Below are 11,019 nucleotides of genomic sequence, written 5' to 3'. Positions count from 1 at the left end.
CAAAGTTCAACATAAGCCTATACCAATGTAGTGGGGTCTGTGTTTTTTTTAATCAGTTTTATTTTCATAAACATGACACAATATAACATCGTGACTACATGAAAAGAGAATTTACTGTTATGAAAAACAGATTTGTGAGCTTTAGTGGAACATAAGGTGTTCTAATAAACACAAAACACACGTGATCGTTTTCATGAGGTGGATTCGGCCAATCGTGGAACAGTTGTGTCGTCATAATAGGCTTGTTTGACTTGAACCTGCGCTGCACAGACCGATCGGTTTATGACATCAAAGTACCGCGAGAGCAATTCAAAAGCATAAGGAGCCGTCTGCAGTGCTCAATATTCTCTCTTGCGTTATTTTGATGTCATTCACTGATCGGTCTGTGCAGCGCCGGTTCAAGTCGAATAAGCCTCAGAGCTCGTGCAGCTCCTCTGGAGAATCTGCGCAGAATGAATCAGCCGGCTGCTCTCGAATCGCTCTCGTGGTACTTTGATGGCATACGTCACAGTCACGTGGTGTGTCGGCGCTGTATCAAGACGGACAAAATTTCGAACCGGCATGCACTGCTTCAAGTCAGCCACCGATTGGTCTGCGCAGAGCTGCAAGTCGAACAAGCCTCTTGTTGTTTAGTGTGACCAATGTGAGCTTGCCCTTAATTAAGCTGCGGTCACACACTTAGACTTTGTGCGTGCAAAATGTATTCGGACACTGCAACAGTCATGATATGAAGCGTCTTTTTTTGAACATGAATAACAAATAGTAAAAAATATACAACCTAGCCTACTCAACTTTACTGCAAAAATATCTTTCTCTTAATTCAGCCAAGAGGTCATATGTGACATATCGATCTTGTAAAAACATTTTCATGTGATGCGAATTTGTTCACGCAATGAAATGTGAAACTTTTCGCATTCATATGCGTTTGTGGGCTATTGGAGGCCAATAGGGCCAAAACATGTCAAACTAAGTGTTAATGCATAATTATACGTTTACACTTTAGTTTCACACGTTTTGGCTCCATTGGCCTTCCATAACAGTCTGACGCATGCGTATGAATGGAAGTCAATGTAAACGAAATGTGTAATGTGACCGGCGAACGCCCCTTTAGCCAGTGATGATATACAGTATGTATATATGTATATATATATATTTACTGTATAGTAACGCAAATATAAAATCAGCCATTGGTGTGTGGCAGGATGTCTTTTTGTCACTAACTTTATTGAGGCAACTCAAGCTTGTAGGCCTATTAGTCATGTTAGATTATGTATTTGTGTTGAATGATGTGATATGTCATAATAAATCACAGGCACATCTTAAGAGTCATTTATAAGGTTCGCAAAACATTCACCTTCTTGGAAACAGTCAGAATAGTCCAGAGAGTGCTCCATTATTACTTTTGGCATTTAAAGGCAAGGACTGAGTACTTCTGAGTAGGACTGCCTCCATTAATGCCTTTGTTTGTACCGGTATCAGTCATTTGTGTTTGACTGCAGACTTATCCATCAGCACATTGACATTTGGATGTGGACAGATTCTGAGTCAGCAGCTGGGCTGAATGAAGCATAGTCCATTCAATTAATTTCTGTCTAGAAAGACTGAATGATCAACTCGAATCAAATTTTTTCAAGCATGATCTCAAGCCATGCTTAAAATGGCTTGGAGTTGATTTTTTTATGTTATTTAGCTGGACTGCAAAGCTTGGTTTCAAGGAAAAACTATAGTTAAAAAAAAATTCTGTCACCATTTACTCACCCTCATGACTGTCACAGTTATGTTTAGTTAGTCTGTTTTCATGGACTTTCAGTTTGTTTTAATACATCACATGTGCTCCTTTGTTCTAGTTCTTGCCACACATCAGTCACTCACCATGGACACTAATCATTACAGCTGTTTGTCTTTTAGTTAATCATCACTGTGTATTTAAGTTCCTCCCTTCGTTCAGTTCATTGTCCAGAATTGTTTGTGTTCTCGCATGTTGGTCTCATTAGTTGTTATTTAATAAACCTTGGATTATTATCATCATCGTCGTCTTATGTTGATATTAGCGTTACAATTACTTTCCAAGCCTGTGGGGTTTTTTTTTCTTATATTGAACACATACTGATTATCATTGTTCATTTTTGACAACCTCTAGTCACCATTCACTTCCATTTAACTGAAAATAGCAGCATGAACTTTCTGCTAAACTTCTCTTGTGTTCCACAGATGAAATACGAAAAAGTTTAAATCAACATGAGAGTAAATGCTGACAAAATGTTCATTTTTTGGGAGAACTCTCACTTTAATTCTCACTCATAGGTCAGTGTTTTCAGATTTTTTGGTGTGTCAGTAAATAATGAATGTAGAGCCACTGTGGTGCCTTCTATTTTATGCCACTGTCTCAAGGGCTTGGGGGGCATCTGTGTTACTGAAACTGTCACTGATAAGGATCGCACTAATAATCGCTTCTGGGCCAATGAGCTCTATAACGTCCAGCTGGTCTCTCATGCTGATCCACCATTTTAGGGGTCAGAGTCTCTCCGAGGTGACTGAGCTCAGTCTGGATATGTCATCATTAGACTCAACATATCAGCTATACCAAACCACAGTGCCTCAGAGTGGCCATTTCACCCCATAATTGAAACATCTGATTCTCATCTCAAAGCAACAGTTATTAACGGCAATTACACACCAATTAGTTGTGTAGTTAACACATCTAATGGAGCCAGATGGGGAGTATCAATTTATGCTCGAATGACAAACCTGCCCTGGATTTAGCTTGAGTGCAATTAGCAGTATGAATGAAGCTGAAAAGATAGAGAGCTGTTTTTTTTATTGCATGCTTGAGATGGATTCTTGTTCCTGATTTTACTATGCTTGTTTGGTCTGATTTTATATAGCCTATGTCAATTTTCAGAGACAAAACATGTGAAGCAATTACATTCATTTTGGAGATTTGCAGTGAAAGTGTTCTACTATGCATGTGCTTGACTGGTAAAACAATAGATCACCATGGGCAGCTGTGTTACCTCCCTTGTTTCCATGGCAATGCTGCTGATTGACAGTTGCCCTGACAACTCCATTCAGCCACCACCTGCTAGCTGTCAATCAGACCTGCCATCCTGGGGCTATTGACAGAGCTGTCAGCCTGTGTGAGATGTGCCTGTCAAAGCTTCCAAACACTTGTGGTGACAGGGAAACATCTTTTTCCTCCATTCACATTGTCTTCTCTTGCCTTCTTAAACTCAAATTTGAGCTGTCCTTTTAGATTTGCATATGCATTCACATTTGTATGCTTATGCCATGTACACAGTTTTTTTGTTTGCTTTTTTTGTTAGCAAAGTGAGAAATGTTATTTAATGGTTTATTATTTTTGCTATCTGTTTCTGTGTTGTTTGAATTGATAATTGTTAATTGATAGCTTCTGTTGAACCCGTTAGCCTGCATTATTTCAACTTAGTTTTGAAATAGTCGTATTTAACAGCAGAATTCGAGTTGAAAAACTACATTACCCATAATGCTGTACCAAAAATGACATCAATCAGAGAGTCGAAAATAGCAGCATGTGCCAAAAGATCTCATTAGCTCCGCCCACTCCCATGAAAAATCGACGAAAATCGAGTCAGTCTCACTACGCTATCAGAATACTTAAACGTTTGTATATGTATACATATTTTAACTTACATTATATTGTGGTTACATATAATAAACATTTTTAAATGAGAAGTTTTTAATCTGATTATGCTGTTCGCAATACTTAATGGGATTGAAGTTCTTTCCCTAACTAAGGCCTTAATGGCTTTATTTAGGGAAAGAACTTCAATCCCATTAAGCATTGCGATCAGCACTCTTGAACCTTTGTATTCTTGTACACAGTCTTGAACCTTTATATTTTTGTCCGATTTTCAAATAGTTTTTGCTTCAAATCAAAGTTTGTAGTGTTGTGATTCACCTCGTTGATTGGCTTGGTTAATTCATGGCTTATAACGCTTTAGCAAAGACTTTTTAAAAATCCCAAAGGAAAAAATGAAAAAGGGGGTGGACCCTAATCTGTCCAAATGACAGATTCTTCAGCCAATCAAATGTTTTATTTGTACCTGGTGGCCATTGAAACTGGTCCTGCTGAGGCCTTTGAGCAGGCATCGAGTTACGCAATCACGCATTCAATAACGTACGTAATTAGAATGAAGATCACAAAAGTCATTGGTTATTTTTAATAAGTGTTTCCTGTGCTTGTGTATCTTCAATTTGTTGATTTCTCACAATGGGTTGAATGAAGTTTAGTAGTGTCATTGGTGCAGTTTGTCGAGATGTAAATGTATGATGTCCACACAGGAACAGGACCATCAGTTAAATCATTATCTAAGTGTTTTAAAACATTCCCTCTTTCTGTCGTCCATATTTGTAAGTGTCATCAGCCCAGCAGAGCTTTGCTCACACCTGACAGATGACAAGCCCCAGCTCGGAGGCTGACGCTGCAATCAAAGTTCTGTCACACCTGTCAATATCCCGCTGTCATAGCAACACTTCTTGTGAATGATGATGTGAGAGACAGTGGTGGGTTGGGGGCTAACTTTGCATAAACAGTCTCCCCCACCTCCAGACGAAGCATGGTTTGCGTTCTCCGGGATTCATAACTTCATAGCTGTCTGTTTACAATGTACTTTTCTTCATTTAGAACTACCCAGGGAAATGCTTTTTTTTCACTATGTTCTGATCATGCAGAAGTTATTGAAGTTCCTTCTTAAAGTGGTTATTTGTATCTCTGTAGCCTCTTGTTGAGGTGATGAATTAAAATGTAAAAACAATCTTTATTTTTAGTTGTTTCTACTTATTTTAATGCTTGTTTTGCCTTATTTTAAATCATTTTTGAGTCATCTTGCCAATCACATTTTTTAAAAGTACATTTGTTTAAAAGAGACATATACGTATGCTTACTGGGCTTCGAGGAACTTATATAAAAATACTGACAGGAGAATAAGACGTTAATTTCGATTTTGCTATTACCGTTTTCACACTTGGACTCCAAACATGACAACAATAAAGTTAATCTCAACAGAACATGAGAATTAAATCAAATAGCCTATTAAAGTATGCTCAGAAAATTGGCATATGCAATTTAATGAGTGTCTTGCATTTTGTTATATATCACATTTGAAATCCCATGATTGGGTCAGTGCAGGGGAGGAAGGTTCTATTAAATCTGTCTGGATGAGGCATTCACGTTTTTAAAGAGTTTACAATATCCTGGCCATATTTCAAAGCCTATCATCGCCTTCAGATTAAAGCTGACGCTGATGTCTGCCAACTCACATTAATCAGAAGAGTGTCAGAATGGGTTTTGCAACAGTTACAGTCAATGCTAATGATGTCTGCATTTCATGTTTCCTCTGCAGTGGATTATTAATCATGATCTATGATATTTGCTGTCGAATTGTTGTCTAATCATTCAAAGAGTTTGTATTTACTGTTTCACTGAAACAAAAAAAGATTTGATTCCTGCCACGCAAAAAACATGAAAACTCTTGTCTCTTGTGCATTTACATGAAGCGGAATCGGAAGGGACAGGCTCGTCCTTGACAAGTACACCTGTCACAGGGTCAAGTCAGATCACATTGGCAGAGTCAAGCATGTTGCGCTCGGTGCCTGTGTTTGTGTTTATTTCAGGATACATTTGTTTAGTAACTGGCTTGTAAAACAACAGCAAATGAAATAAAATGCACATTAATTAACTATATTCTATAATAAACAGAAAATGTAAAGAGATGAGAGAAATCATACAATATATGCATTGCAACATGGTATTTTACTCTAAATGCGACTACAGTATTTTCTGCAATTGTTATCCTTTTTATACAACGCATTATTTCACTGTAGATACTTATATGGCATGATGATTATTAATTATATAAATAGTTACATTAATAAATAGAGAAATGTTACTTTTAGAACATGATTACATATATCCTCTTGTTTTTGTGTTTGTATTCTTAAGGTAAACGAATGCATTCAATTATTACGTGATGGCTGTAGGAAATATGTGGAAAATGACCAATGATGACCAATAGGATTATTTATTTTTGATGATTTCTTATGATCTTTTCAAATAATTTTAATATACATTTTTATAAAAGGTAAGAATTTCATGTATTTTCCACATTTAAGTTATATGTGCACACGTTTTATCTGAAAAACTGTTTTATTCAGTTTAGCAATAGCATATTGTTTTATTAATCTGAAAGCAAATGTTGTTAAGTCTAGCCATTTATAAATGCACAATGAGTTGTTACAGACTACAGATGTTTCCTTTGTGAATTCTTTCTTAGGTAAAATGTAATATCCTCACACCAAGCTGATGGACAGAGTTGACACCTCTGTCTCACAGCTCATGTTATTATTGGGGCATTTTTTTCATGAGGGAAGGACTCACCCTGCCAAGCACACAGGCTGATGTTCACAGCTTTGACAAGATTCTGCACCTCTTTGATGTCTGTATGCAAAGATGTACGTGCGTGTGTTCTCCAACACGTTATCACATCTCTGTCATTCTTCTGTGCTGAACTGACATGTTGAAGGTATGGGGAAAGAAGCATGAGAGACTGTGGGTGTGTTTGTGTTCATGTTTGTGCTGTCTGAACAATATTAAAAGGCTACAAATTACTGAAAAACTGAAACGGCTTATATGACTGATTGGAAGAAGTGGCTGTCCTTGCTATTGTCATTCAGTGTTTTTAAACAGTGTAAGCAGAGTGAAACTAGAAAATCATGTTTAATAATAATTTTACTATGTAATACATTGATGTCGCGTTCAATTTTCAGCAACAACATTTAGGTTAAGGTGTAGCCTTCATTATCCCAAAGTGAATATTTGTCTTGGGCTCAAGAAAAAGCAGCCAATGCATCACAGGCTTACTGTAAATCATAACACAACATTTAACACAGATGCATAAACACAAATACATAAACACAAGCATAGGCATTAGGCTATATTCAATCAAATCAACAGTGTCAGTAATTGACACACGGTAGCCTAAAGGTGCTTCAAATAGCCTCTCCATAGCCTATACTCAAGGGACTTCAAAATGTATTTTAAGTGCCTCAAAACTCTTTCTCCGTTAATACCAGCCAACTTCGAGCACTGCTAGTACATTTACTATTAATAATAATGCTCATATTAATTGTATTATTATAGGCTACTTACGTTTGATTCTGTATCCATTTAGTACAGTTATTCAGTATATTTTATATTGTAATTTAAACCCTAAACAACATTAATAAGAAGAAGAAAAAGAAGGAGTAGAAGAAAATTGTTATGTTATCTCGAAACTGCTGCTATTCCTCTATGGATCCTCGCGCTGCTTGCGCGCAAAAAAAAGCTCAGCTCATATTTGAAAAAGTAACGGCTCTTCTCATCAAAGCCTGCAGCCACTTCTGCGTTTTTTTCCATTATAAGGTTTGTGCACTCGCCAAATAAATAAATACACAGTCTACTCAATATATGTTCACACATACATATGCGTAATTTATTATTATACATAAAATGTTTTAGTGTTTACCACTCATTGTTAGGCTATTGCATGCATGGTAGGCTATCGGGTATGAATGATTTAGCCGCGCTGCTAACGAATGTAATGAACAATGTGCAGTGCTACAAAATCAACTTAATGCCATTTATTAGTCTTTTGATGCTTTTTAGTCATTCAGCGTATTGTACAACTGTTTTTATTTAGGCGACATTTTAGCAGATAAGTGCCATTATTGCCATTTCTTTAGATAGGCCTAAAGGCCTACATGATGTTACTCAAGTGGTTAATATAATTGTTTATTTACTTACAGGTGCCCCCATTCCCTCAAATACATTTTTTAAAGCCCTTTGATTGCCAATAAGTATATGTTTATGTTGTGCATGGATATAATCAGCTTTGTTCTTCTGTTTCCCCAGAACAAATTTCTGAAATAATTTTAAAATGTCAGGCTACATTGAATTTCAGTACCAGAAGCACATGTAAGTACTTTATTTCTATTACCTTTTCTGTGTGAAATTGTAGCTAATGTTTGACTGTGCTTGTGTTTTTATTGTGTTATTTATTTATTTATCCTCTTTAACTATCTGTAAATATAATTTCAATGATAGTTTGGGAGATATTCACTGATAATGTTAGACAAGGTGCTGTAATGTGGTGAGTCTTCATAAGACTTACAACTGTAAGACTGAAATACTGGTTGAGGCCTGCATGAGGCAAAAGGCCCTGATGGCTAATTAACATTCGACCTCCCCCACACGGCCTGACTTCCTCTCACAAACTACTAAGAACAACTCATACAAGAACATGGTTTAATGTGAATGTTTATCATTGACTGTTACGTTTTTGGTGTCATTTGAAATGTCTCAAAGTGAGTGGTACAGATATCTCATATCCAGATAGATAAAATAAAAGGAAATAAGGTTTATAGAAGTTTAGAGAAAACTGGTCCAGATAATGCCACCCCCCTTTTGTTGAATAAGAAGCCATTTTGAGTGTGGCCTCCCCCATCCCCCATGTTACCTGGTCAAGGGGATAAAGGAAGGTGTGCTCTGGGTCTCTGGTCTCTTCTTTGCTGGACACGAATGGAATAGGGTCTCTGTCTCTCTCTCCCTCTCTCTCTCTCTCTCTCTCTCTTTCTATCCCTTTCTCTCTCTCTATCTCAGGTACAAACTGGGTAAGATTCTTTGGTGTAACCAATGTATAACCATGTTCTAGATATTTGAATTGATTGTGGAATTTATCTCTGATATCTGAAATATTAAATTATTAATTTAACTGATTTTGACATTGTTCATTTAATGGTTAAAAGGAATAGTCAAACATTCGCTCACTTTTAGTGAGGCACAGATATTATTAAAACCTTTCATTTATGGAGTCAGATGAATTAACGAGAGAATACATGATTAATGTATTGCATTTAACCAACCAATACTTTGCATGAGAAAAGGACAGTAACATGTGATACCTTCCCCGTGTATTGGTGAACCGGCAATTGGACCAATATAGCGGGCCTTACACAACTCATAACATGAATTGTGAACTCACATGATACTTTTTATATTTTCTGTAACATTTTTGTAGCTCAATAGAATACTTATCCATTTTTACATAAATTGTTGCATTGCATTGAATGAGATGAGTTCACGTAAGAATGGATTCATGAATGATATACAGTTTTTTTCATGATATGAAAGTGAACGGTGCCTGGGGTTGCATTATGTCTGAGACATGCTTTTGGGTTCTACAAACAGAAAGTAAAACAGGTTTGAAATGTCACAAGGATTGGGAAATGATTTTTATTTTCACAACTGTCACGTTAATATAGTATTTGGCATACTTGGCATAGTATTCTGTACACGTTTGAACAGGAATAAAAACCTCTTGTAGTCCTGAAAATCAAGTGCCAGGACCATCCACCAGAAAAGAGGAAAAACGAAGCTGCAGCACCTTTTCACTTTTCTGACCCGTTAAAGGAGAACTCCGGTCAATTTTAACATTGAGCTAATACCTTTGTTTACATCCTGTTTTTCGGTTGAAGTCCAAAGTAGTCGATTGCAGAGTTCACACGCATAGGTTTAATACCTATGATCACGCGCGTGAACTCGGCAATCGACTACTTTGGACTTCAACCGAAAAACAGGATGTAAACAAAGGTATTTGCGCTGACTTAAATAACATCATTTTTATACATTTCTTTCACATCTACTGCAGTCAGACTCACTCGTGTTCACTCAGAAGGAATCACTCACATTTTCTGTGCACTTGTAATGACACATCAAGGATGTTAAGAGGCTAAAAGCAGGTTTAGTACTTGCCCCATTGAAGTCAACAGGGTGCAAATTTTAAAAATAGAATAACTCGGTGTAGGCAACACCGATTTTTGTCGTTGTTCTCTGTATTGACAGCACTCCAAATGTACAAAAAAATTAGCTCAATGTTAAAATTGACCGGAGTTCTCCTTTAATAACCTCAAACGTTCCTTATGAATATTTTGTTGATTGCATTTTATGTTGGAACGGAGTAAAGGTGGAGTTACATTTGTGAAATTTCTGTGAAATTTTGTTGGAAAAAAGGTATATTGTCCAATGTCAAAGCATGTAGCGATGTAATTGTAATGTATGAATAACAACTCAGAAATCTTTTTTAACCAGCTCAACTTTTTAAGTTGGTCAATCAATGCAGTGAATTCGAGTGACCAACTTGAACCCATACTGAATTTTTTTGACTTCACAAGAAATTCCTGATTATGTGGATTCCTATTGAAATGACTGGAATTCACCTGTGAACATTCACAGAACAACAGTAAATGTGACAACATTTAATCTCATAACAGATTTAAGGTGCAAAGTCATGATGTAAGGAATACTGTTTCCGGGTCCAAGCCTCTACTCGTTTTTAGTGAGAATACTCAACAGCCGTTTATGATCACTGTTGATTCACTGTTGACATTCTCTAGGCCAGGGATGGGCAACTTCAGTCCTGGAGGGCCACTGTCCTGACAAAAATGTTTGTCGAGACAAACTTTGAAGTTGGCTTGAGAACGCCTGACTAGAAAGTTTGAAGTAGGCAATACAGTCTATCAGAAAACAGATAGATAGATAGATAGATAGATAGATAGATAGATAGATAGATAGATAGATAGATAGATAGATAGATAGATAGATTTTTAGCATGATTTAACACATTGCTAGCATGTTTTAACATTGTTAGTATTAATTAGCATGTTGCTCACATTAATTAGCATGTTGCTATAGCATGAATAAGCACAATGATAGCATGAATTTACATGTTTTTGCACATTACTTGCATGAATTAGCACAATGATAGCATGAATTCACGTTTTTGCACATTGCTAACATGAGTTAGCACATTGCTACCATGTTTTAACACATGGTACGCATGAATTAGCACATTGTTAGCATGTTTAAACACATTGCTAACATGGATTAGCACAATGCTAGCATGAATTAGCACGTTTTCGCACGTTGCTTGCAGGAATTAGCAACTC

Source organism: Squalius cephalus (genome assembly GCF_949319135.1).
Source record: "Squalius cephalus genome assembly, chromosome: 6".
NCBI classification, from domain to species: Eukaryota; Metazoa; Chordata; class Actinopteri; order Cypriniformes; family Leuciscidae; genus Squalius; species Squalius cephalus.
Note: the sequence above shows the minus strand (reverse complement) of the source record.